The sequence below is a fragment of the Symphalangus syndactylus genome, chromosome 4, assembly GCF_028878055.3.
Source record: "Symphalangus syndactylus isolate Jambi chromosome 4, NHGRI_mSymSyn1-v2.1_pri, whole genome shotgun sequence".
NCBI lineage: Eukaryota > Metazoa > Chordata > Mammalia > Primates > Hylobatidae > Symphalangus > Symphalangus syndactylus.
In genome coordinates this window covers 39,895,470-39,919,793 of record NC_072426.2, presented here as the reverse complement: position 1 = coordinate 39,919,793, position 24,324 = coordinate 39,895,470, and the positions used below count along the sequence as shown (strand labels likewise).

The window sequence follows — 24,324 nt, the reverse complement described above, 5'->3', positions numbered from 1 at the left end:
TTAGTTCTTACACTTTAGCCCAGTTATTTGCTTTGGCTTACCTAGGCATGTCTGGACAGGCCCAGGCAAGTCTTAGCTCATAGCTTATGCCCCTTCCTTATTTGGAAATGTTATTGCTTCCTTAAACCTTTCATAAGCAACTTTCTCTCCTTCTTTGTTCTCCCTTGCACTTACCTATTTAGAAAAATTTTAGGTTAAAATCGGGTATCAGTTTAAGACTATAAGGTCCAGGTCCAGCCAATGGATGCAGGACACAGTGGTAAGGACAACCCAAATGCAAAAGGGATAAATATGTCTGCTTTTCCTTTGTTCAAGTGTGCTCTTGCCACTGTTCCATCTGCGAGGAGCACCCTTTCTACAGAATATATATACATATATATTCAACTTTAAAAGAAGGTGAAGGAATTATCAGAACGTTGGGAGTATGCTTAATACTTGTTTAAATCAAATTAAAAAACTCAAGATATTTTTTAAACATAAGCTAGGCACAGAAAGCCAAATATTATATGATCTCTTTCATGGGGGAGGTTTATGTGGAATCTAAAAACATAAAACTCATAGAAACAGAGAGTAAAATGGTTGTTGCCGAAGGCTGGGGGCTGGAAGAACTGGGGAGATGTTGCTTAGAGGATACATTTCAGTTAGACAGGAGGAACAAGTTCAAGTGATGTACTGTACTTCATGGTGACTGCAGTTAATAACAGCACATTGTATTCTTGGAAATTGCTGAAAGTGTAGATGTCAAGTGTTCATACCACAAAAATATATGATATAATATATATTAAATAGCTTGATTTAGCCATTTCACAACATATACATCTATTAAGGTATATGTTGTACCCCATAAATATATGTACATTGTATTTGTCAATTAAAAATAAAGATATGTATATAGAGAAAATACAAATAGGCAGATAGCTATTAAAATAAACCTTTTAATAATAACAATTTCAAATTCATAGTTAAATATGTAAAACACAGACTTCAGGGGGCAGGCAATCTGTACTTGATACCTAAGTGTTATCATTGTGGAGCCAGTTTTATTTGACTTCAGCATTTAATTTACTTGAGATCCGAAAGTTCTGGAGACATTATACAGATAATATAACCAAAATGAGGTCTAGTATTTAAGAAAAGTCTTCAAGAAATGTTTCTGTTGTTGCATTCTACAAATATTTTTTATTTATATTACATTACCTTAGAGACTGCCATCAGAAAGAACTTTTCTCTAAGAATGATGGAATGTGAAAAGCCCCCAAAAGGCAGTTAAAATAATCAATTGAAACCTTACTTATCTCCCAAGTAAATAAATATTTATACTTAGTAAACTTAAATATAATCTTATTTTAGAAAACATTTATATTTAAATGTGTATATAACATGTACAATATAATAAGGTATAGATATGCCATGGCAATTCTTCTATCTATAGTAGATTATTATTAAACAATTTCACAGCATAGGGTATGTCATGTTTCTATACTAAAAATAATATAGCAGTATTCTTTTTACATATGTCTTTGCTCAAAAATTCAATTTATTTAGAATAAATAGCTTAAAGGTTAATTTTTCAAGAATTCTTTATTGTTTAAAATTTTGGTTAAATATCTAGATGTATATATTTCTATACCACGGAATAACTGATAATATATATACAAGAAAGTTTTGCCCTAATAAATGACCTAGTAATACTATATATGGTATAACTTTGGAGGGGAAAATTTAAGATTTTTATTTTCCTATTATGGATTTAGACACATCTTAATTAAATCAACACAACATTATAATTATAATATTTGATTTCAGAATACTTATTATTTTTGATTAATTATTAAGAATTCCGTTTAGATGTCTTTTTTTACATTTCATGTAAAAAAAGATGAAAAAAATTTATTTTATATTTTGCTGCTATTGTTTTTAACAAATCATAATACTTAAAATGTTTGTGTCCATTTTATAATGTGGTTTTGATTGCACTTCTTATAGAATTCAAATAAATATATTTGGTTTTTATTAAATTTGAGGATCACTTTCTCTTAATGCAGAACTTAGTAATTCAGAAGTGTAATCCTTTTTTTTCTATATTTTGCTTTCTTTTGCTTTTTTTCTTTCCCTGTCTTTTATTTGATGAAATATGTCTCCCTCCCCCGTTTTTTAGAGTTTTTGTAATTTTGGTTTGTTTCACTACTCTTTGTTAAGCTATGCATTCTCTTTCTAATTATTCTACTTGTTAAATTTTTATTAAAAACAAAAATAGCAATGATATATTTTACATATTTATCTAATTATAAGCTCAAAGCATGAAATAGTGTGTATTGACTTCCATATACATATGTTTGTGTACGTGTATATTATGAATAAATTAGTTCATCTCAAATATGAAACTTTAACATCTTTACCATTTTTTTTGGAATAGTCTAGGATTTTAGACACTTCTTAATTTTGTCTTACCTTTTATGTTACATATTCTTCATTAATAGTTATTAATATGTTGTATTTTATAGCTGTTCTTGCAAAAAGTAGTTTTATTTTACGTTTCAATAGTCTCAGTGTCAACTGTGACACCTTCTGTGTTTGGCTTTCTTGTTTTGGAATTCTTTATCTTGATGTGCACCTCACTGCACATTGTTATGTTTCTCAAAAGATTATTTAAATGTTATGTGTTTTTATGATCACTCGTTTTTTGCTTCATGCATGCATTATTGCTTTAAACATTAAAAAATACTTGTTTTGATGTGCTTTTTATCTTTATATGTGAAAAATCTTTGCTGGCTAATGTGTCTTTTGTCACAATCGTTTCTTCCTTAATCCTCTTAATGAATTAAGAGATTATTTCATTTTCTTCTGGCATTTTATGTGGTACAATATATCTGAATCTGTCCTCATTTTTCTTACATAGGTTTTTCATTTTCTTTTTCTGCTTGAAATTACCAACATATATCTAAATGTTGACCTACTTAGTATTATAGTGACTTTGGTATTTCTTTATCTTTTTATATAGTTATCTTTACATGTTCAAATTAACTTGTTCCTAAGGCTGAAAGAAATAAGAATGAATGTTGCTTCTTTTTTTCCTTTTCTGATTCCTACATCAAGAACACCAATCATACCTTGTCGGCTTTCTGATATCTTCTCTCTATGATCATTCATTAATATAACTATTTTTATCTATTTATTGTTTCCTCCTCTACTTTTGCGAATGTTAACAAGCTTGCTCCCCTTTGTTGAAACTGGGTACTATAATTTTTTTCATTTTATGAAATTATAGAATTTCAGTACATTAAGATAATACTGGTGTTGCACTAATTGTTAATTTACAGTGGCATTTTATTTCTGACATCATTTTTATTTTTCAACATCATTTTTATTTTTTCTATCAACCATCTTCCTCTTCATCAGCTTTTGTATTATATGTCTTTTTCTATATTGTAAAACTTTAATTCTTGATTTTTTAACATAAAATATCCTCTGAAATTCATTTAATTTCTTGCCATTATTATATCTTTAGATTTGTTATTTTTTACCTATTGTCATATATATGCTTTCCTGTTTCTGTGCCACATAAATCACAAATAAATTTAATGATTATATGTATATATATAAAAAAGCTTTGAAAAATATGTAAACATTTATTGAAGGCCATATAATTTTATTAACAATAACACATACAAAGATAGTATCTTGCTGTGTTAAAAATTAACACTAAATATAAATATATTACTAAGAACTACAGCTTAAACATAAAACAACTTAGAAAAAAATTGAGAGAATTGGAATTTGGTAGATTCAGATTCATACCATGGCTCTACAACTAACTAGCTGTGTGTGATAAAGTTAATCTCTCTGTGACTTCCTCACTTTCATTATCTTTAAAATAAATATAGTGAATTTATAAATAAATTATTTAAAATAAATAGTAAAATAAACATAGTAATTTTTATATTATACTTATAAAGATTTATAATAATATAAACAAATTTAGAGAAATGCCTGGCTCCTAGTAAATTCTAAATCAATAGTAGATATAACAATTATTTTGTTAAAAAGTATTGAAAATGAATTAATCCTGAAGTCTCAAGTACCACATATTTATTTTTTTGTTATCCTATAGTTTCACTTTTTATTATTTTCTCTTCTTATTAGATTCTTTCCAAATTTTTTGTATTTCTTAATATTATGACTTCTGTTAAGCTTTGCATGTAAAACGAACTCATTATATATATATTCTTATTTCCATGCAGTTAAAAATATGCCTCTATAAAACCACTGGTTTATAAGACAGATGAATACAAAATGGAGGGGAAACTACTGGTTAAAAAAAATCATCTAATTTTTCCAAGCTTAGTAACATATCAACCAAGAGCAGATGGGGAGAGAATTTTGTATCCCTCCCTTTACTGACTAAATTTGCATCTTCAGTAAAATGTAAGCTTTTTTTTTTGACAAAGGCTTCAACAATACCCCCCACCCTCCACCTCCCAACCCATGCCAGATGCTGTATTGTACCTGATAGCTGCTGGTGATAGTGCATGCAACCTTTCCTGGGTAATTAAAGAATACAAGCTTTAACCTTTTCCCTATATAGACTCAATAGTATCAGAATAGCTCTAATGAATGGGACCAGATTCTAACTTGTTCAAGAAAGGAAAGGAGTTCCTTGGTAAAGAAAGGAAAACAGGGCTCTAGAAGGAAGAACTAATTAGGCATCAGAGGATGAGTTCAGAGTGAAGGCTTGGATAAAATTTGACACTCATATCTTGGGAAAAGTGAAGCAATGGGGCTGGTCTCAAGTATAACATATGGCACAGACAGAAACTTCAAACTAACTTCTCTAGGTCTGTGGATGTGTATAAGAATAATGGCTGTTGGCCAAGCATGGTGACTCATGCCTGTAATCCCAGCACTTTGGGAGGCCAAAGCAGGTGGATCACTTGAGGTCAGGAGTTCCAGACCAGCCTGGCCAACATGGTGAAACCCCATCTCTACCAAAAATACAAAAAATTAGCCAGGCATGGTGGCAGGCACCTATAATCCCAGGTACTCAGGAGGCTAAGGCAGGAGGATCACTTGAACCTGGGAGGTGGAGGTTGCAGTGAGCAGAGTTCACGCCATTGCACTCCAGCCTGGACAACAAGAGCGAAACTCCATTTCAAAAAAACGAAGAAGAATGGCTGTCTAGATGAAATAGAGTGGAAGCATTGGGAACTTGAGCACTCAATGATATGGGGTTACTATAGGAGGAGTATGTTACCCTGGAAGAAGAGAATGCCTCCCTTTCCCACTTCCCTTTTGCTTCTCTCAGGGAAGGTGTAAAAAATGTTCTCTCCCATCTCCCAGAGATGTATTTTTTGAGAGTTTCATCCCTTCAGCAGACTTCAGAGAATAGCTTTTTGCTTTAGCTTTACTTCTGGTAATGATAAAGATATTTCAGTTCTCTCTCTGAGAGGTGCTTGAAATGAGAGATACTGAGCAGATAATGGTACTGATCCTCCTTCTGGAAATAAATTGGCAATGATTTGGATGTGGCACAAGGTACAAGCTGAGGGTATCTCATAAATCAACAGCTAATCTTCAGTTTGATGGTGTAAGTGGAAAGACTCATTAATTTAAAAACAGCCTCTAATGCTGCTTGTAGTTTCTCCATTTTTAAGTCAATGCATGTAAATCCCAGGGTCAATTAAGAGGCTGAACTGATCAATCAGAAAATAAATATAGAAGTAAGAATTTTAATGAGACTATCTACCCTTTTATGGGTGACCCTGACGGAAGAGAAGGGCAATTGCATAGTAGCAAGATGAGGACTCAAGAGTTATAGCAATTGAATTTATTGAGATAAAAAATACTAATATCTAACATATATTATCAGCATTTCATCATCATCATCCTAAGTCTTTTGTTTTTATGTAATAATTTTTAATCCTTTTTTACCTCTCATTTGAAAGATGAGAACAAGAAGACATAAAGAGTGTCACCAAGGTCTTGGCAAGTTTGCCCAGGTCTCGTATCTCCTAATCTGCAAAACTGAGATTTGTAAAAAGAAAATTTGGTTTCTGAGCTTGGGTTTTTAACCACTGTTACAGACTGAACAGTGCCCCTTCAAAATCCTATGTTGATATCCTAACTCCCAGTACTTCAGAATTTGACTGTATTTGGAGACAGGATATTTAAAATGGTAAAATAAGATCATTAGAGTGGGTCATAATCCAATACGTCTTGTGTTCTTATAAGAAAATGCAGTAAGAACATAGACATGCAGAGAGTTCATGTAATAATTGGCATTTATTATTATTATTATTGCTATAATAATTATTAAACAATGAAAAGAGTGAGAAAATTCTGCCATTGAAAATGGACTCTTACTGCACTGATGCAAACAACTATATTGCCATAAAAATACTCACTGATAGTTTCTAATTTCTAGAGGAACCAGGCAGAGAGAAACAAATATGCTCCAAGTCTTGATCACAGGAGTATACCTTACTTAATTATTAAAGGCCAAAAATAGTTCAAAGTTTCTTTGACTCTGAAAAACAAAACATGGACCAGCAATATTCCAAGCAAAGGTTAAAAAGATTTGTTCGGTTTTTTTTTTTTTTTGAGATGGAGTTTCACTCTTGTCACCCAGGCTGGAGTGCAAGGGCTCAATCTTGGCTCACTGTAACCTCTGCTTCCTGGGTTCAAGTGATTCTCCTGCCTCAGCCTCCCAAGTAGCCTCCCATGTGCCACCATGCCTGGCTAATTTTTTTTTTTTTTTAATTTAGTAGAAACAAGGTTTTGCCATGTTGGTCAGGCTGGTCTTGATCTCCTGACCTCAGGTCATCCACCTGCCTTGGCCTCCCAAAGTGCTGGGATTTCAAGTGTGAGCCACCGCTCCCAGCCTGGTTTCAGTTTCCTGAGTTCAGTCCACTTAGTTAACTCCTGTTTTGTTTCATATTTGTGAGCATTTCAGCTCCTTATGAGTTCTGTATATTTTTCTTTATTTTAATGTTACAATTTCCAAAGTTATCAGAAGCCTGTGTTTGAGAGCACCTATTAAAGTTCTATAGCTCATTCTAAACCATCTTTGAAAAGGATTAAAACTAGACAACAATTGTCTGTGAATAGCAGAATGTCCAGGGTAGTTACAGTTAGAAACACGATTGAAAAAGAAGTTTGGTTATCTCCGTGGTTTACAATAACTTAACATAACAACCTTAATTATGATTGACAGCATATATTCAGCCATTAGAATTCTAGAAATCTCATACAATTTTGGAACATGTATTAGGATTATTCACCAAGATATAACCTAAAGAAGATTGAGCATAATTTTTGCAATCCCATGTACCTGATAATGTCAAATAATCCTGTTTACCTCTCTTTTCTGGACACTTCAGGGGCCCTCTGACATATTTGAAAAGCCAGGTGCCAGGGAAGATGATTTTGAAACTGAGGTTTGATTGTGGGAAGGCTGTTAAATGTTTGAGGTTTAAATAACTTGATATTATGAAACAGAATTCCACATTACCGTAAGTTATTTATTTTGCCAAAATCATGACTCAGAAACTTTAAAGAAGCAAAAACCTGTTATAACCCTTTACAAATGTGCCAAAGAGCAGATTAGCACCTTAGGAAAATCTTGTTATGCTTTTATTTCAATTTACAGAAAAACCAAATAATACCCTTTTCTGAATTTAGTCAATATGTTCACATAGAGAATCTCTTCTGCAAGATTAATTTCCACAATTCTCCTGCCACTTCTTTGAACCTTCACCTTTTTTCCTAATTTAACTCAAAACAATCCTTTAACCCTAGGCAAAAGTTTACATTTCCATGCCTTCTTATAACCTTTTATTAAAAAACACATTTTACTGTTCTTACTCACCTTGCATGTAAATATATTTCTAGTAGTTTCAACTCCCAGCAATTTTGAACTTGAAGGTAAAACTTGGAGAGTTGCTTTAATTGTGTGCTAACTGCAACCAAGGTGTGCCTGCCTTCTTAGGGGCGTGGTTAGTTCCATATGTCTTCAGGCCTTACCAATTGTGAAGCCGGCAGGTCAAATAGTTCTCAAAACCCAAAAAGCAGTTTGTAACCTCAAAACACTTGGCAAACTTTGTATCTGACCTTCATTTTACCAATAATCTTTTTTTCTTTCTTTTTTTGAGGCATAGTCTCGCTCTATCGCCCAGGCTGGAGTGGAGTGGTGCTGCCTCAGCTCACTGCAACCTCCGCCTCAAGCTATTTTGCTGCTTCAGCTTCCGGAGTAGCTGGGACTACAGGCCCATGCCCAGCACGCCCGGCTAATTTTTGTATTTTTAGTAGAGATGGGGTTTCACCATGTTGGCCAGGCTGGTCTCCAGCTCCTGACCTCAGGTGATCCACTCACCTTGGCCTCCCAAAGTGTTGGGATTACAGGCGTGAGTGAGGCCCTTTAAGAGACAGGGGACATGCAGATATTGAATCGAGAGGGCTCATCCCCTAAGGCAAGACTGCTAAACAAATTCTTGCCACCAGAGTTATAAACCATGGCCTCAGGATGTAAAACAAAATAGAGGATTTATTTCACAAGCAAAACTTTGCAGAGCACACAGTGATAGTCGGGGGGCAGGGGAAGTGGCCTAGTAAAGTGTCTTCTAGAAAAAAAAAACAAAAAACTTTAAGGGTTTAGTTGTTGAGGAGGTAGAAAAGGGGAGTGAAAAAAGGTTTGAAAATGCCTGGGGAAGAACCTCATTCTTCTGCAAGTGATTCCAACACCAAGGTTAAAGCTTAATTACTGTCCGATAAGGTTTAACCCCCTGTCAGGGGAAAAGGAAGGCTGCGGTGGCTTGTGTCTGAGAACCATCTAGCCAGCTGTGCGGGACCCTTGGACCATGCATCCCAGCCCGGACACAGAGGGGAGGGGGAGCGAGGAGCCCCCGCTTGCCTGTCTGTCCTGAAAAAGGAAGGAAAGGGCCTTTCCCCTGACCCCCAACGGAGCAACGGAGTTTGGGGTCATGTTTCCCCCACTCTCAGTAGTCTGAGGATGAAAAGGCTTAGGAACAAGTGAGAGGTTTTTTTTTTTTTTTTTTTTTTTTTGAGACAGAGTCTCGCTGTCGCCCAGGTTGGAGTGCAGTGGCGCGATCTCGGCTCACTGCAGGCTCCGCCCCCTTGGGGGTTCACGCCATTTTCCTGCCTCAGCCTCCCCAGTAGCTGGGACTACAGGCGCCCGCCACCTCGCCCGACTAATTGTTTGTATTTTTAGTAGAGACGGAGTTTCACTGTGTTAGCCAGGATGGTCTCAATCTCCTGACCTCGTGATCCGCCCGCCTCAGCCTCCCAAAGTGCTGGGATTATAGGCGTGAGCCACCGCGCCCGCGCCCGGCCAAGTGAGAGGTTTTGAGTCACTCACTGTTTCTTGAGCTCCCCTGTTGCGCGCCAAAAAGCAGGACTTTCCCTTAGTTCAGCAAAAGACTGGGTCCTTGTCCATCCCACGACCATGAAAATTTAGGCTCACAGATGGTTTGAAAGGTGAGTAAAGCAGGGTTTTATTGGGTGAAAAGGAAGGAAAGGGGGAAACAGGGACCCTCAGCAACGTCAGAGACCCCTGCTAGCGTGCTTCCCACCCAGCCCTTTGAATTCCAGGTTCCACACAGGAAGAGGAGGAGTCGGACTCCTCCCTGCTGCAAAGGGCACCAACTTCCGTGTTTGCACTCCAGTGCTCATTCCCAGTGCGCAGGCTGGTTGGAGATTCTCCAGGGACACCCTCCCACCTGGCTGTCTCACTGTGCTGTCCAGTATAGTTCCCACTAGTCACATGTAGCTATTTAACCTTAACATTTAATTAATTAAAGTTAAATACAATTTAAAATTTACTTTCTTAATCACACAAGCCACATTTCAAGTTCTTAATAGCTCCTTCTCGGTGGTAATAGCCACTGACATATAGCTATTGGACATACTGGATAGCACATATTTAGAACTATGTAGAAAGTGATAGAAATGTCCTTGTAAAAATTAATAGCCAGCAACATTAGAAAGTGGCTTCTTTTACTCATAATAATTTTTGAATCTATCTATAATATTGCATGCATTCCTATTTTTTTTTCCTTTTTGCTACTATGTAGCATTCCATTTCATTGTTATGCCATAATTTGTTTAGCAGTTCTTGATTTGGGATAATAAGTTGAGTTAAAAATAAAAAAATAAGAATAAAAGTAAATTTTTAAAAATTTTGCTGTTCATGGAAGTTTGGAGTACTCTAATTTTAGCTATTAGGAATTAGGCTATCATGATACCTTGTAAAATTATTTTTGTGAACATATATTTGTTTTATTTCTCTTGAGAAAACACCTAGGGGTAGAATTGCTTAACCACGGAATAAGCGTAAATTTATATTTATAAGAAACTCTCACAGGAAAAGAAATGTACAAGAATATTATTCAGCAATAAAATACTATTTCACATCCAAAAGAATGTTGGGGGGAACTGACAATACAAAATGTTGGTGAAGACGTAAAACAGATAAGAATCTCATACGTTGCTGGTGGGAGAGTAAAATGGTATAGGTTCTTTGGACAACAATATCTTATTGTGGTTTTAATCTGCATTTTCCTATTGACTGAAGCTGTTAGACAGCTTTTTATGTGTTAATTTGGCATTCTTAGATCTTGTTTTGTGACATGTTCATTTCTTTCTTTTGCACTTAATTAGTTATCTGACATTTAACAGACAATTTTAGGCGTCCTTTTATGTATTTTAAGTATGCTCATTTTGTCTGATATGTTATTGCATATTCTTTTTCAAGATTTATATCTTAACCTACATAAATTATAAGGCTAAGTGTCTAGTTAGCTATAGGAAGGTGTGGAGCACCAGATTAGAATTTTTTTTTAAATAAACCACAATGTATCAGAGAGTATGCTATAAGTGCAATGAGTCCAAAAAATATCAGAGCCAAGATAAGCAAATAGGGGGTCCTCTATCTAAGAAATTTTAAAACTGTAGAAAAGAACACAAAGGAAAAAAACACTCCAAAGCCTGTAATTATTTTAAGATTTAATTTCTTATAACTGTCTTTTTAACATTTCTAAACCTGTATGGCAAACAGTAGTATATGTCTAGACAATGGAAAAGATAAAATTAAATAATTGCTATTTTTTTATAAAATAAAATTGACCATTTACTATTTGGCATATTCAAATTATATAATAGATGCCATATTCAAGATGGCAGGCAATTTTAGCACAGAAAATAGAACAAAGACAACCAAATCTATGCCCTTATAATGATTTTTAAAAAGCCTCATATCTTTGGTTTCACTTATTTGTGTATAGATCTTCTAATTAGTAAAATTGCCAATATATTGTTATGAATCCTTTGGTTTTACCTTCTGGGTATCTAGAAAACATAGACTTCAAATGTATAAATGATATTTAAAATTCAATTCCAAATTTTTAAAATATTCAAAATATGATATTCAGAAGGTAATAGGATGTGCTTGCAAAGTCTATTCATTTTCTCTTAACATTTTGGAGGCGAAATCTTTTACTTCTTCTATACAAAAAAAAGCCATAATCTTTAATTTGGGCTGAGAGTCCCAATCTTTAACTTGGCTACATGTGGTCAAATTGCATGGCTCCCCAAACAGAAATGATTGTTACCCACCCCCACACAAAAACCCCACACATCCCAACAAACACACACACAACATGACATCAGAAAAATCTTTGGATTTTATCTAATATACATATTCAACATAATATACAATTCACCTGAAGCTGTTTATAAATATCTGTTTGTCCCATATTCAAGTAAAAACACAGATGATTCAAGTATGCAGGTATAACAGTCAAATGTGTTCTCTCCAGTGTTATTTGCTGTTAAGTTTAAATGATATGCAAGGAAGAAGTCAGAGCTAACGATAAATCTTTATTTTCTACTCCTTTCTTACTCATCATGCACACAGACACGTCTATAGACACAACAGAAAATCTGCACAGACACATCCACACAGTTACAAGCATTTATATAGACACACACACACACACACAAACACACACACTAATATAGCCATATATTCCTCAACTAATATGATTTTTCTTAACTTTCCACATGCCCCCTAGTTGTTCTAGTCGACTAGGCAGTCATTATAAGAAATAATTATTCTATAGTTTGAACATATAAGTATAGATATTCTTAGGCTAACAAGTTACCATATTGCCTGATTTAAAAAAACAAAAACAAAACTCAGTCTCAAAAGTGAACAATGTCAGATGCCACTCTTGGTTTTGAATATTCTTTATCCTAGTTAGGGCCGTGGATGCACATTTTTATTTTAACTTTAAGCTATGAAATGTAAAGTTGTTTACAAAAATATATGGGAGTTCTGTTGTTTGAGTTATAAAGTAGACCTTGATCTGAAGAATAGAAAGAGATTTCTAACTGTGCTCTCCAGAAACTGAAAAGCCTGATTGTATTAAGAGTGAGTGTTCTTTCTCTGGAAGTACTGAAGCAGAAACTGCACAGTCACTACTCCTAAACCTTTCTGAAGGCATCAATCCATGAGGCAGCCAGTTAAATGAGATGCCTCTGAGGTTACTTCCAAACTGTAGTTTCTGTAATTCTACCAATTTCTCCTGATTTTAACATCTCAACAGTTTATCAGAGCAAAGTGTCTTCTAACATGATTGCTTTGCCTAATTATTTTTAGAACAGATGAAGTTATATATACATAAACATTTTTTAAAAAGACATTAATAATTAGTTATTATCTCTAATTATTTACATATGACTTTTCTGAGACTAAAACTTTTTTTAGAATTGTGTACATATGTTTTTTTAAGAATATAGTTTTCAAGTTAAAGTAAGACAACTGACCAAATTATTTGAGAGCAAGTAGATATTCAAAGAAAGAGTTTAGATCTTTACAATTTCTTTTCAGATGGAAGAAATGTATTAACTCCTCCATTCTGTTTAGAGTAAGCAAAAGCTGTTATACCTTCAACATGTTCTGTTAATGAATTAATTGGGAAATACCTTTTAGTTTTTGAAATTCCAGGATTTGTGAGGTTCAAATATAGGTTTTTGAGGAAGGCAAAATGAAAAGGAGCCCTGACTGCCTGAGGTGGAGATGAAAAAGTACGTTAAAAACATTCAACAGAAACATAAAGGCAGAGACAAGCATAGCTGGATTTTGTAATAGGATTGCTGAGATAGGTTCACGTTCTAAATCATATGAAGCATTCTGTTTTCTTGGTTACTGGTTAGCAAGAGATATTTTATAGGGAACTCAGCTGCAACCATGCACACCTTTTTAATTAATAAAGAATATTCATGTTTTAGGCTATCAAAGCAAGAAAAATTGCAAAGACAAGTCATTGTTTTCTACGTAAAGATAAAAAGCTGTTTCATGCATAAATTCAAGAAAATTGAGAGTATCCTGTTCTATCTGCATAATGTGGCATTGAGCAAGGTATGGAGTTTTTATTGTTTTTCCATTGTTATTTTGAAAAGCATTTAGAAAAAAGTACCAGTCTGATTTTCTTTCCACAGGACTCAAATGGCAATCTTGCTCAACCTGTCTTAATGCTTTACAGAGTATTTTTGTACATTCTCATTGTATTCTTGGAGTACATTACTTATCAATTGTGTTCATGACACTTCCTACAGATATTTTATCTCTTCATGAAGATAGTAAACTAGAAAAATTATGTCATTCATTCTTTTTCTTATTTATTCCTCCAAAAATTATTAAAATATTGCTTTATTGTCATTCTAAATATCTGCTTTATTAACCTACCCATAATGTCATATTTTGCTCTTTCAAAAGTCATACTAAGTTAACCACACAAAGTAGACCTCTAAGCATGTATATAACTATCTATATATACCATACTAGATTCATTCATGGTTGGTAAGTAGTATGATTTTGCCATTACAGCCAAAGAAAGCATGAAGAATAACTCATCCTTCTTTACAGTGAAAACTTCTCAAAGTCAAGAGCGACTAGTTTTCATTTCTTCACAGAGATTACCTTGGTTTGCTTAAGTATTATTTGCTGAATTTAATCAGAGTAACACTAGAATTAGTTAATGGCTGTGAAAACTATGAAATAGACTATAATTCCTTACATGGCAAAAGTATATGGTTCATAAACCTTTCAGTTCTATTTTTCTATTTCTCTATTTCGATAAGTGCCAGCCATAGGTCCTTAAGCATATCCCAGTTAACAATGGAGGATACTGGTAAGTTATGAAGGCATACATTCCCCAGGGTTTAGCTTTAAAGGTATCCATACATTTAATGGTCATTCTTGATTATTTGTGTGTGCTCATCAGGAATTATCATGGCTAGATGCTATTCAGTAAATTCCCATGGTTTTTAACTATTTACTTCTGGAATCTAAGAACTTTGAAACTTCTCTTTATTTTGTGGCTTTCACTGAACTATGTACTACAAAAGATACACTAATTAAAACATAATGAATTTGTATACTCTACTTAATTTAGTAAATTGAGTATAAAATGAATATACAATGTATGTATACATTAGATATAGAAGTATACATACATATTGTAGTATGTATACTACAATAGAAGAGTGTCCACTATTTACATTTTAATATACATATTTTCTAACACAATTTAGGTGTGTATATGTGTGTATTTGTGTGTGTGGTGTGTGTGTATTTTAAAACACTACTAAACTCTCTCCAAAAGACCTTAGTGATTTAAACTTCAAGCACTGACATTTCAATATTTAATTTTATTTTGTATTATTAATATTAAACCAACCAAAACTATGCATTTGCCTTTGTGTAAATAGATGATGGTATCACTGAAATTTTGGTAAGTAATTTCGTGTGTTCATATTAATGCTAGCCTGCTTTGCATTCCAAATCTCCCTGATCCTAATCTAACCCAGCAAACATACAAACGTGGGCTTGTGAATGTTCACATTCACATAGGAGTCCAAAATAGGCAGCTTTCTTCATATTCATATAAACAGAAGATGCTAAGAATTCTTATTATGTGTTGCTTTATTTATTCTTATCATTTGAAAGGTGATGTTCTTATAGAAAATTGTCTAAGTAGAATTTTTATTTTGCAATTTCCTTGTGCCCACAAGTAAAATACCAATATCTCTATATATTCAATATTGGATTTATGAAAAAGAAGAAATAATTAAAGAAAAGGAAGATACTAAAAAATTTAGCAATTTCCCCAAACTGAAAAATCTATATTTCTGTGCAACAGGCTTTTTCAATAACAGATATATGCAAACATAATCCTATTCACTCTGTCAATGAGATATTAAGAACTAGAAATGCCTGAATGACTCTAAGAATTTGAAATTCAGATTTTATCTGTCTCAATTTAATATTCACATAAAAATGCAAATTTCAACTGTATTTTAGGATAAGTATTGGTAAATATTTTTGAGTGTTTTCAAACATTCATTTGTGAAGGTTTTGTTTTTATGTTGTGATAATGTCTCATTATTTACTTCATTGGGTAATTAGAGGATGTATATATGGTCGCGTAATGTATTTTAAGTGTATTTCAGAGCTGACACTTATTTGTTGAATCATGTATGGTAGATACACAGTGTAAGCTAACGACGTTAATAAACTATACTATTATTCAGGATTCTAATCTGTGGAGAGCAGTCACAGGGTTCTGCAATGTAACCTTTTCAAGCATTCTAGAATAATTAAATCATGAAGGAAGGGAGTAGCCCAATTAATTGACAACTATGGCTGTATGTCTCTTACCCCCCAACATAGAAAAACAAACCCAACAAATGGGACTGTTTCATGGGTATGTCATTGAGGTTAGTAAACGAAATAGTGGAAATTAGGGAATTTGCAATTTCCTAATGACATATAATAGAGAAAACTTTTTCATAAGCTTGCTTGTGCCTCTCTATGTTTTCTTTGGTGATATGTCTTTTTAGATTTTTGGCTCGCTTTTTGAATTGGGTTCTATTTTTTATTGTTGGGTCTTAAGAGTTCTTTATATATTATGGTATGTGTTTTTACAAATATTTTGATTTTTGCAAAACACATGGCTTGTCTTTACATTTTCCTAAAAATGTCTTTTCAGAGCAGAAGTGTTTAACTTTAATGAAGTTCAATTTGTCAAAACAGACCTGCCTTATTTAATTGGGCTTTGCTTTATTGCCCTTCACATACCAGCTTTTTAGAAATAGAAAGTTTGTGACAACCCTGCATTGAGCAAGTCTATCAATGCTATTTTTCCAACAGAATGTGCTTGCTTTGTGTCTCTGTGTGACATTTTGGCAATTTTCCCAATATAGCAAACATTTTCATTGTTACTATATGTGTTATAGTGATGTGTGATCAGTGCTTATTAATGTTGCTATTGTAATTCTTCTGGGGTACTATGAACTGCACTTATATAAAACAGCAAACAAATAATAAATGTTCTGTATGTTCGGACTGCTTTACTGACTGGCTGTCTCACCCCCTGCTTGGACCTCCCTATTAACCAAGACACAATAATATTAAAATTCCATCAATTAATAACCCTACAGTGGTCTCTAAATGTTCAAGTTAAAGGGAGAGTCACACGTCTCTCACTTTAAATCAGAATCTAGAATTAAGTTTAGTGAGAAAAACATGTGAAAAGCTGAGATAGGTTGAAAGATTGGCCTTGTGTGCCAAACAGCCAAGTTATGAATGCAAAAGAAAAGTCCTTGAAGGAAATTAAAAGTGCTACTTCAGTAACACAGGAATGATAAGAAAGAGAAAGAGCTTTATTGCTGATATGGAGAAAATTTTAGTAGTCTGAATAGAAAATCAAACCAATCACAACATTCCCTTATTAGGCCAAAGACCAACCCAGAGCAAGGCCCTAACTCTCCCCAATTCTATGAAGGCTGATAATGGTGAGGAAGCTGCAGAAGAAAAGTTTGAAGCTAGCAGAAATTGGTTTATAAGTTTCAAGGAAAAAAGTCACCTACATAACATAAAAAATGCAATGTAAAGGAGCAAGTACTGATGTAGAAGTTGTAGGAAGTTATCCAGAAGACCTGGCTAGCTAACATAAACAACTAAACAACTGATTTTCAATATAGATGAAATAGCCTTCTATTGGAAGAAGATGCCATCTAGAACATTCATAGCTAGAGAGGAGAAGTCAATACATGTTTTCCAAGCTTCAACGCATAGGCAGACTCTCTTGTTAAGGGCTAATAAAGCTGGGGACTTAAGTTGAAGCCAATGCTAATTTCCCATTCTGGAAATCCTAGGGCCATCGAGAATTATGTCAAGTCTACTCTGCCTGTGCTCTATAAATGGAAAAACAAATCCTAGGTCACAACACATCTGTTGACAGCATGGTTTACTAAAGATTTTAAGCCCACTATTGAGAGTTGCTATTAAAAAAAATCCTTTCAAAATATTACTGCTCATTGACAATGCACCTGGTCATGCAAGAAGCCTAATGGAGATAAAAAAGAAGATTAATGTTGTTTTGTTGTTTTTATGCTTCCTCATATAACATCTATTCTGCAACCCATGGATCAAGGAGTCATTTAGACTTTCAAGTATTTGTATTTAATAAATACCTTTTGTAAGACTTGTGAACCCATAATATCTGAGACAGGTCTCAGTCAATTTAGAAAGCTTACTTTGCCAAGGTTAAAGATGCACCTGTGACACAGCCTTAGGGGGTCCTGATGACACGTGCCCATGAGTACAGCTTTCTTTTCTACATTTTAGAAAGACATAATACATCAATCAATACATGTAAGATCTACAGTGGTTGGACCTAGAAGGGCTAAGGGGTGAGGTTCCTGGGTCATAGGTAAATTTTAAAATTTTCTGATTGGCAATTGGTTGAAAGAGTTATTATCGGTAAAAAGGAATGTCTAGGTTAAGATAAGGGGTTGGGACTGGGCATGGTGGCTCAAGCCTGTAATCCCAGCACTTTGGGAGGCCGAGGTGGGCAGATTGCCTGAGGTCAGGAGTTCAAGATGAGCCTGGCCAACATGGTGAAACCTCATCTCTACTAAAAATACAAAAATTAGTCAGATGTGGTGGCAGGCATCTGTAATCCCAGCTGCTCAGGAGACGGAGGCAGGAGAATCGCTTGAACCTGGGAGGTGGAGGTTGCAGTGAGCTGAGATCATGCCACTGCACTCCAGCTTGGGCGGCAGAGCAAGACTCCATCAAAAAAAAAAAAAACAAAAAACTGATAAGACGTTAGGGAGACCCAGGTTTTGTCATGCAGATGAAGACTCCAGGTAGCAGGCTTCAGAGAGAATATATTGTAAATGTTTCTTATTAGACATAAGTTCTTTGTTGACATTAATGCTTGAGGAGTATAATGAGGTATGTCCAACCTCCTATTCCATCATGGCCTGAACTAGATTTTCAGACAAATTCCAGAATACCCTTAGCCAAGAGGAGGGATCCATTGAGGTGGCTGGGGGACGCTTAGAATTTCATTTTTGGTTTATAGACTATAGCTGCTATAGATAGTGATTCCTCTGATGGATTTGGGCAAAATAAATTGAAAACATTTTGAAAGGGATTCACCACTCTAGACACAATTAAGAACACTTGTGATTCATGGGAGAAGGTCAAAATATTAACATTGACAGCAGTTTAGAAGAAGTTGATCTAAACCTTCATGGGTAACTTTGGGGAGTTCAAGACTCCAGTGAAGAAAGTAACTGCAGAATTGTAGATGGAGCCTGAAGATGTGACTGAATTGCTACAATCTCATGATGAAAGTTGAATGGATGAGCAGCTGCTTCTTATGGATTAGCAAAGATAATTGTTTGTGAAATGGGATCTATTCCTGGTTAAGATACTGTGAACATTGCTGAAATAACAACAAAGAATTTAGAATATTTTCTAAGCTTAGTTGATAAAGCAGTGGTAGGGCTTGAAAAGATTGACTCTAGTATAGCAAGTTCTATTATTGAAACTGCCATTGCAAAATCATAAATGCGAAAGTTATTTACAGTGAAAGGGATCTGACCTAATTGACTTCATCTTGCTTCTAACCACCAAGCTATCCTTGTTCATTGGCGGGTGTAGGCCAAACTAACTTTGAGAGGAACTTAGTTTATAGTTTAGCTTTGAAACAAAGTTGGTAACAGCCCTGTTCCAAAACAAACCCACTTCCTGCCTTGGGACTGGACTGGCTTTGCAGGACTCTCAAATTAGCCACAAGAGTAGAAATATGGTTTAGGAGTCATGCAGCTGGAGGCTACAAGATTCTGACCCTTTGAAATTGCTCCTGCAGATAACATCACTATTGTAAAACCTAAGATCAGTGCTCAAGATATTTTGCAGACCCTGCACTTGATGGATCAGCTGGCACTAGTCAGATTGATAAACTTGTTCATCTGGATTTTTGGCCCCCATAGAGAAACTGACTCAGCACAAGAGGACAGTTTTGACTCCCTATGATTTCATCTCCAACCCAACCAATCAGCACTTCAGATTCACTGGCCTCCTACCCATGAAATTATCTTTAAAAACTCTAATTCCCGAATTTTCAGGGAGACTGATTTGAGTTTTCCTTACAGCTGGCTCTACCTGAATTATTTTCTTTTTGTTGCAATTCTCCTGTGTTGATAAATTGACTCTGCCTAGACAGCAGGCAAGGTGAACCTGTTGGGCAGCTACACTATGGGTAAAACGCTACCAAACAGCATTGCATGCTACAGATAGATCTTTTGTTAAAGGAAGAGTCAAATGATATGCCAAACTCCACTGCTGGCTTATGTTAAGAAATTTTCACAAACACCCAGCCTTCAGCAACCTCTACCGTGATCAGTCAGCAGCCGTCAACATGGAGGCACGATCCTCCACCAGCAAAAAGACTACAATTTGCTGAAAGCTCAGGTGATTATTAGCAATTACTTTTGGCAATAAATTATTTTCTAATGAAGCTTTGTACTTTTTAAAACATAACGCTGTTACATACTTAACAGATTAGAGCATAGTGTTAACACAACTTTAATATGCACTGGGAAAGCAAAAAGCTTGTATGGCTCACTTTATTGTAATGTTTACTTTATTGTGGCAGTTTGGAACCAAAACTGCACTATCTTTGAGTTATGCCTTTTTTTTAAATTTCATGATGGTTTGGTCTCATGTTTAAGACTCTACACCCAACACAGATTTTCTCCTATGCTATCTTCTAGATTTTTATGGTTTTTCATTTTACATTTAAGTCTATAAGATATCTTGTTAATTTTTGTAAAAACTATCTAGATTCCTTTTTTAAAAAATTTCATTGGATATGTATTTGTTTCAGTTCCATTTGTTGGGAAGTCAATGCTTTCTCTATTAAATGACCTTGCTCTGGTAAAAATAAAGTCAATTAGGGTGTGACAAAAGAGCTTGCCTTGAGGACACACTTTTGTTAAGGAGGACAGAAAGCTCTGAGTGCATTTCAAAATGGCTACTTTTCCCTTCCTTCTGCTGGAAAGAGGAAGGGATACTTTTTTCTCATCTTCTCCATAAGAATCTATTTAGGCTCCTGAAGGTTAAGGTTCATGAAAGTACTGTGATTCTCAGTAGAAATTTTCCTTGACATACAATGGGGTTACATCCTGATAAACCCGTCATAAATCTTGTAAATTGGAAATGCATTTAATACACTGGACCTACAGAACTTAGCCTTGTTCACCTTAAATGTACTCAGAACACTCACACTAGCCTATAGTTAGGTAAAATCACCTAATACAAAGCCTATTTTACATATATATAGAGAGAGAACAAAAAAGATATATATATGTTTTATATGTATATATATATAAGAAAAAAAGTGTCAAATATCTTATGTACCACATAGTCCTAGGCCAGGCAAAGATCAGAATTCAAAATTCGAAGTATGTCAAATTGTGATGGTTTTGCAACGTTGTGAAGTTGTAAAATCGTTAAGTTGATTGCCCTTCTCTCTGGTTTTTATGGTGGCAGCTTGCCCTGTGACAGCAATTATTAGATTTAAGAAGAGTTGTTCTTTTTCAAATTCTTCAATTATTTTCTTGTTGTGAGAATGAGAGTGAGAACTTCCAAGTCCCAAAACAAGAAATTCATCTTACTTTTTACCGTAGTCTTGACAGTAACTTCTGGGCAACCTTATGTAAATCAGTGATATTGACTTCTAGGTTTTGTATGTATAAATGAAAATTGGACAAGATCGATATTTTCAAAATAAGCTTTATGATATTTTAGCAGACTTTAAAACAGCACACTAGTTGATGGTAAAATAAAATGATCACATATTTGTTAAAGTTCTTCAGAGGCAACTGATAAATAGCAACCTTTTTTCCCATAAGACTTCATTTGAAAAAATAGAATGAAGTAACATTTGGAAGCTAAATTATAACTCATAGAACTTTCAGGCTGCAGAATGTTATTCTGCATACACTGAGCATGTCTGCTCGCTCAAACACAATCCCTAAATTGGGCAAACTATTCAATTACTGAAACCAAGCCACTCAGGTCTGGGGCAGCAATTTTCTAAGTAATAAAGTACCTGGCAGAACAGTGGCAGGTCCCTTTGCCTGAGGAGCAGCTTACTTCAAGAGAAAGAAAGGAAGAGGAGGGCTAGGCATACTAAGTTCTTGCTCCAATACTCACTAACCAAGTATCACTTCACTACCCTTCACTACCCTTTGGGACAAAGTGAGTAAGGGTATAGTTAGAGGCCAGAAATAAGCTTAAGAAAATCCTGTCTATATAGAAAACAGTGGAGAGGGGGAAAATAACAGAGTTTAATAACTTTTAACATTGTCAAGCTTTTATTAGGCCAATGCTCAGAGATTTCCTGATAGGGTTAGAGTTTGACTTGCCAACTCAGATTTTCGTAAAATCTAAATAGATCTCTCAAACTTATAGTCTGCAACCAGACTGCTTTATTATTTCCAGTAGAGTATGGTTTTTCCTTTGTAAATTCCTGCCCACATTTTTAGTATGAGATTTCACCTGAAATTTTAGATATTCAGCTCTTCATAAATCTTTAGATGACAACATTGGACCTTATTTTCAAATGGCAATAATTGCCTGCCCCTGAGTAGCAGCTGTTCTCACTAGACAATGTGAATACTCTTCATTTTGCCAGTTTTCACCAATTACTCACTGCGTTCATAATGCTCTTACCCAGAATCTGCTTCATTCATTTATATATCTGTCCCTAGTAGGCATTTGGGTTTGTGATCGCTGCTCTAAAGAGAACCAAGCTTAGCCACATTTTAGCACCCCATCTCATCCATAGCCAGTGAAACTTGTTTGGAGTTATAAGCCCAGAAGACTCTGAACTGGGAAATCCAGTATCAAGGAGTCCACATCAAGTGAGTATCAGCTTGCGGCATCATTATACTGTGGAAGGCAAGAGGACGAGAGAGGGTAAAAGAGATCAAGGGATGGCTGAACTTGCTTCTGTAAAAAACCCACTCTCAGGACAATGACATTAGTCCATTAATGACAGCAAAGCCCTCATGACCTAATCACTTCTTAAACATTCCACTTCTCAACACTATTGCATGAGGGACTAAGCTTCTAACACATGAACTTTGGGGGACACATTCAAATCTTAGCATTATCCCATATGCCTGGTCCATTTCTTTTATAACCTGACCCTTTTCCTGATTTTCATTCTGACCTTGGACCCCAAAACCATTTGTGTCTACGTATCATGTCCTTGGGAACTTGAATCCCATATATAAATATATATATATATTTATATATATATGTATATATAAAAAATCTCTGAATCAGCTTATTGAGATCCTTAGAACCAAGATGTCTAGAGTTGAAGGCTGCTATGCCTTTATTTTCCAAATAGACCTATGAATTTCTCTCCCTCCTTCTGCCTACACCTGAAGTGAGACTGGGCCACACTTACTTATATTGTTATGTACCTTCTAGTCCTGAGGCAGGGGTAGAAACACAGGATTGTGAATCAAAAAAGCTGATCATTCTGCCAAACATGAAGGGCCAGAGCAGATGAGAAGCTAGAGAAATAAGGTCTAAGTGAGAGTAAGAAGTTTCTGGCAATTACTTATGATCAGAAACTTTTAATAAGCATAAAATTATTCTGGCAGAGGGGAAGTCATATGTTTAAATAGAGGACTTTTATTTTTGTTATGGCTAATCCCAGAAAAGAGGACAGGAGCAGACTTATCCATGAACAATATGAGGTTATCTTAAAATTAAATATTTAATCTTTTCTACATTGGAACAGCTCCATTCTTTTTTTCTTTTTATGAAGATAGTGATCACTTCATTTGTACAGCTCCTTCCAATAATGCTCACTTTTACCTGAACACTTGAATAAAACTTGCTTTTGGTTAGTGAATTTCCTTTTGCACATTGGTAAGATGACTTCTGTATGAGTTTTCTCCAAAGCCCCCCACCCCTCCTTTTTTAAAGAAGGTGTGAGTGATAAGGGGCATTACTGAAAGTATTGACTCACTAATCTTTAAGATGTCTCTAGGCTCTGCCTTCTAACCATAACATCCTCAACACACAGAAAAATACTTTTTTTTTTTTTTTTTTTTTTTTAAGATGGAGTCTCACTCTGTCGCCCAGGCTGCAGTGCAGCGGCACTATCTTGGCTCACTGCAAGCTCCACCTTCCGGGTTCACGCCATGCTCCTGCCTCAGCCTCCCGAGTACCTGGGACTACAGGCGCCTGCCACCACAGCCGGCTAATTTTTTTTTTTTTGTATTTTTAGTAGAGACGAGGTTTCACCATGTTAGCCAGGATGGTTTTGATCTCCTGACCTCGTGATCCGCTCGCCTCAGTCTCCCAAGTGCTGGGAATACAGGCGTGAGCCACCGTGCCTTGCCAGAAAAGACTCTTAATAATGCTGTAACATAAAGCTGTTTTCTTACCTACAAAGGACAAAGAAGCAAAGGTTGAAAAGAAGTAAAGGTAGCATTCTCTAGACCTATAAGACAGTTGAACCCCTAAATAGTATTTTTTCCCAAGTAATGCTACTGAGTGAGGGTTGAGGGAAATACCAGTGACAACTGGCAGGGTGGGGGCTGGGAAGATGGATTCATCTCACTAAAAACACTGCCCAGAGAGCTAGGAAGTCCTGAAGAGAAGGCTCCTGACATTTTTCGGGGGTGCAGAGGCTGGGGGGAAGAAGCTGGGAAAAGGATAGGAGTGCTGCCTAGGCTAGGGATGCAGCTATTCATAGGATCTGAGTCCTTGAATCCACCTCCCTCTAGAGGCTGCAGTGCATTGACTGTGCACCAAGTCTGGTGTGGGGAGGGCAGATTTCCTGTGGGACTTGTCGTGTTAACTCTTTCAAGGCAAACTATATTCTTTTCCATCTCTGTGCCTTTGCTCATGCTGGTCTTTCTCAG

The 24,324-nt window shown here is 35.3% G+C and overlaps 2 long non-coding RNA genes across 3 annotated transcripts in view; one reads left to right on the top strand and one right to left on the bottom strand.

Annotated features, from left to right (window-relative positions):
* The window catches only part of LOC134736340 (uncharacterized), a 31,190-nt gene extending 21,747 nt beyond the window's left edge, over positions 1–9,443 (bottom strand). The window contains exon 1 of one of the 2 annotated variants that reach the window (XR_010120295.1): positions 9,371–9,443. This is a non-coding gene — a long non-coding RNA (uncharacterized lncRNA). Of the gene's footprint in view, positions 1–41; positions 148–9,370 lie in introns of those variants that run through there. The other variant, XR_010120294.1, reaches the window with a different exon arrangement.
* The window catches only part of LOC134736342 (uncharacterized), a 105,344-nt gene continuing 81,200 nt past the window's right edge, over positions 181–24,324 (top strand). Inside the window, exons 1-2 of the long non-coding RNA XR_010120297.1 lie at positions 181–259; positions 13,303–13,432. This is a non-coding gene — a long non-coding RNA (uncharacterized lncRNA). The remainder of the gene's footprint in view (positions 260–13,302; positions 13,433–24,324) is intronic.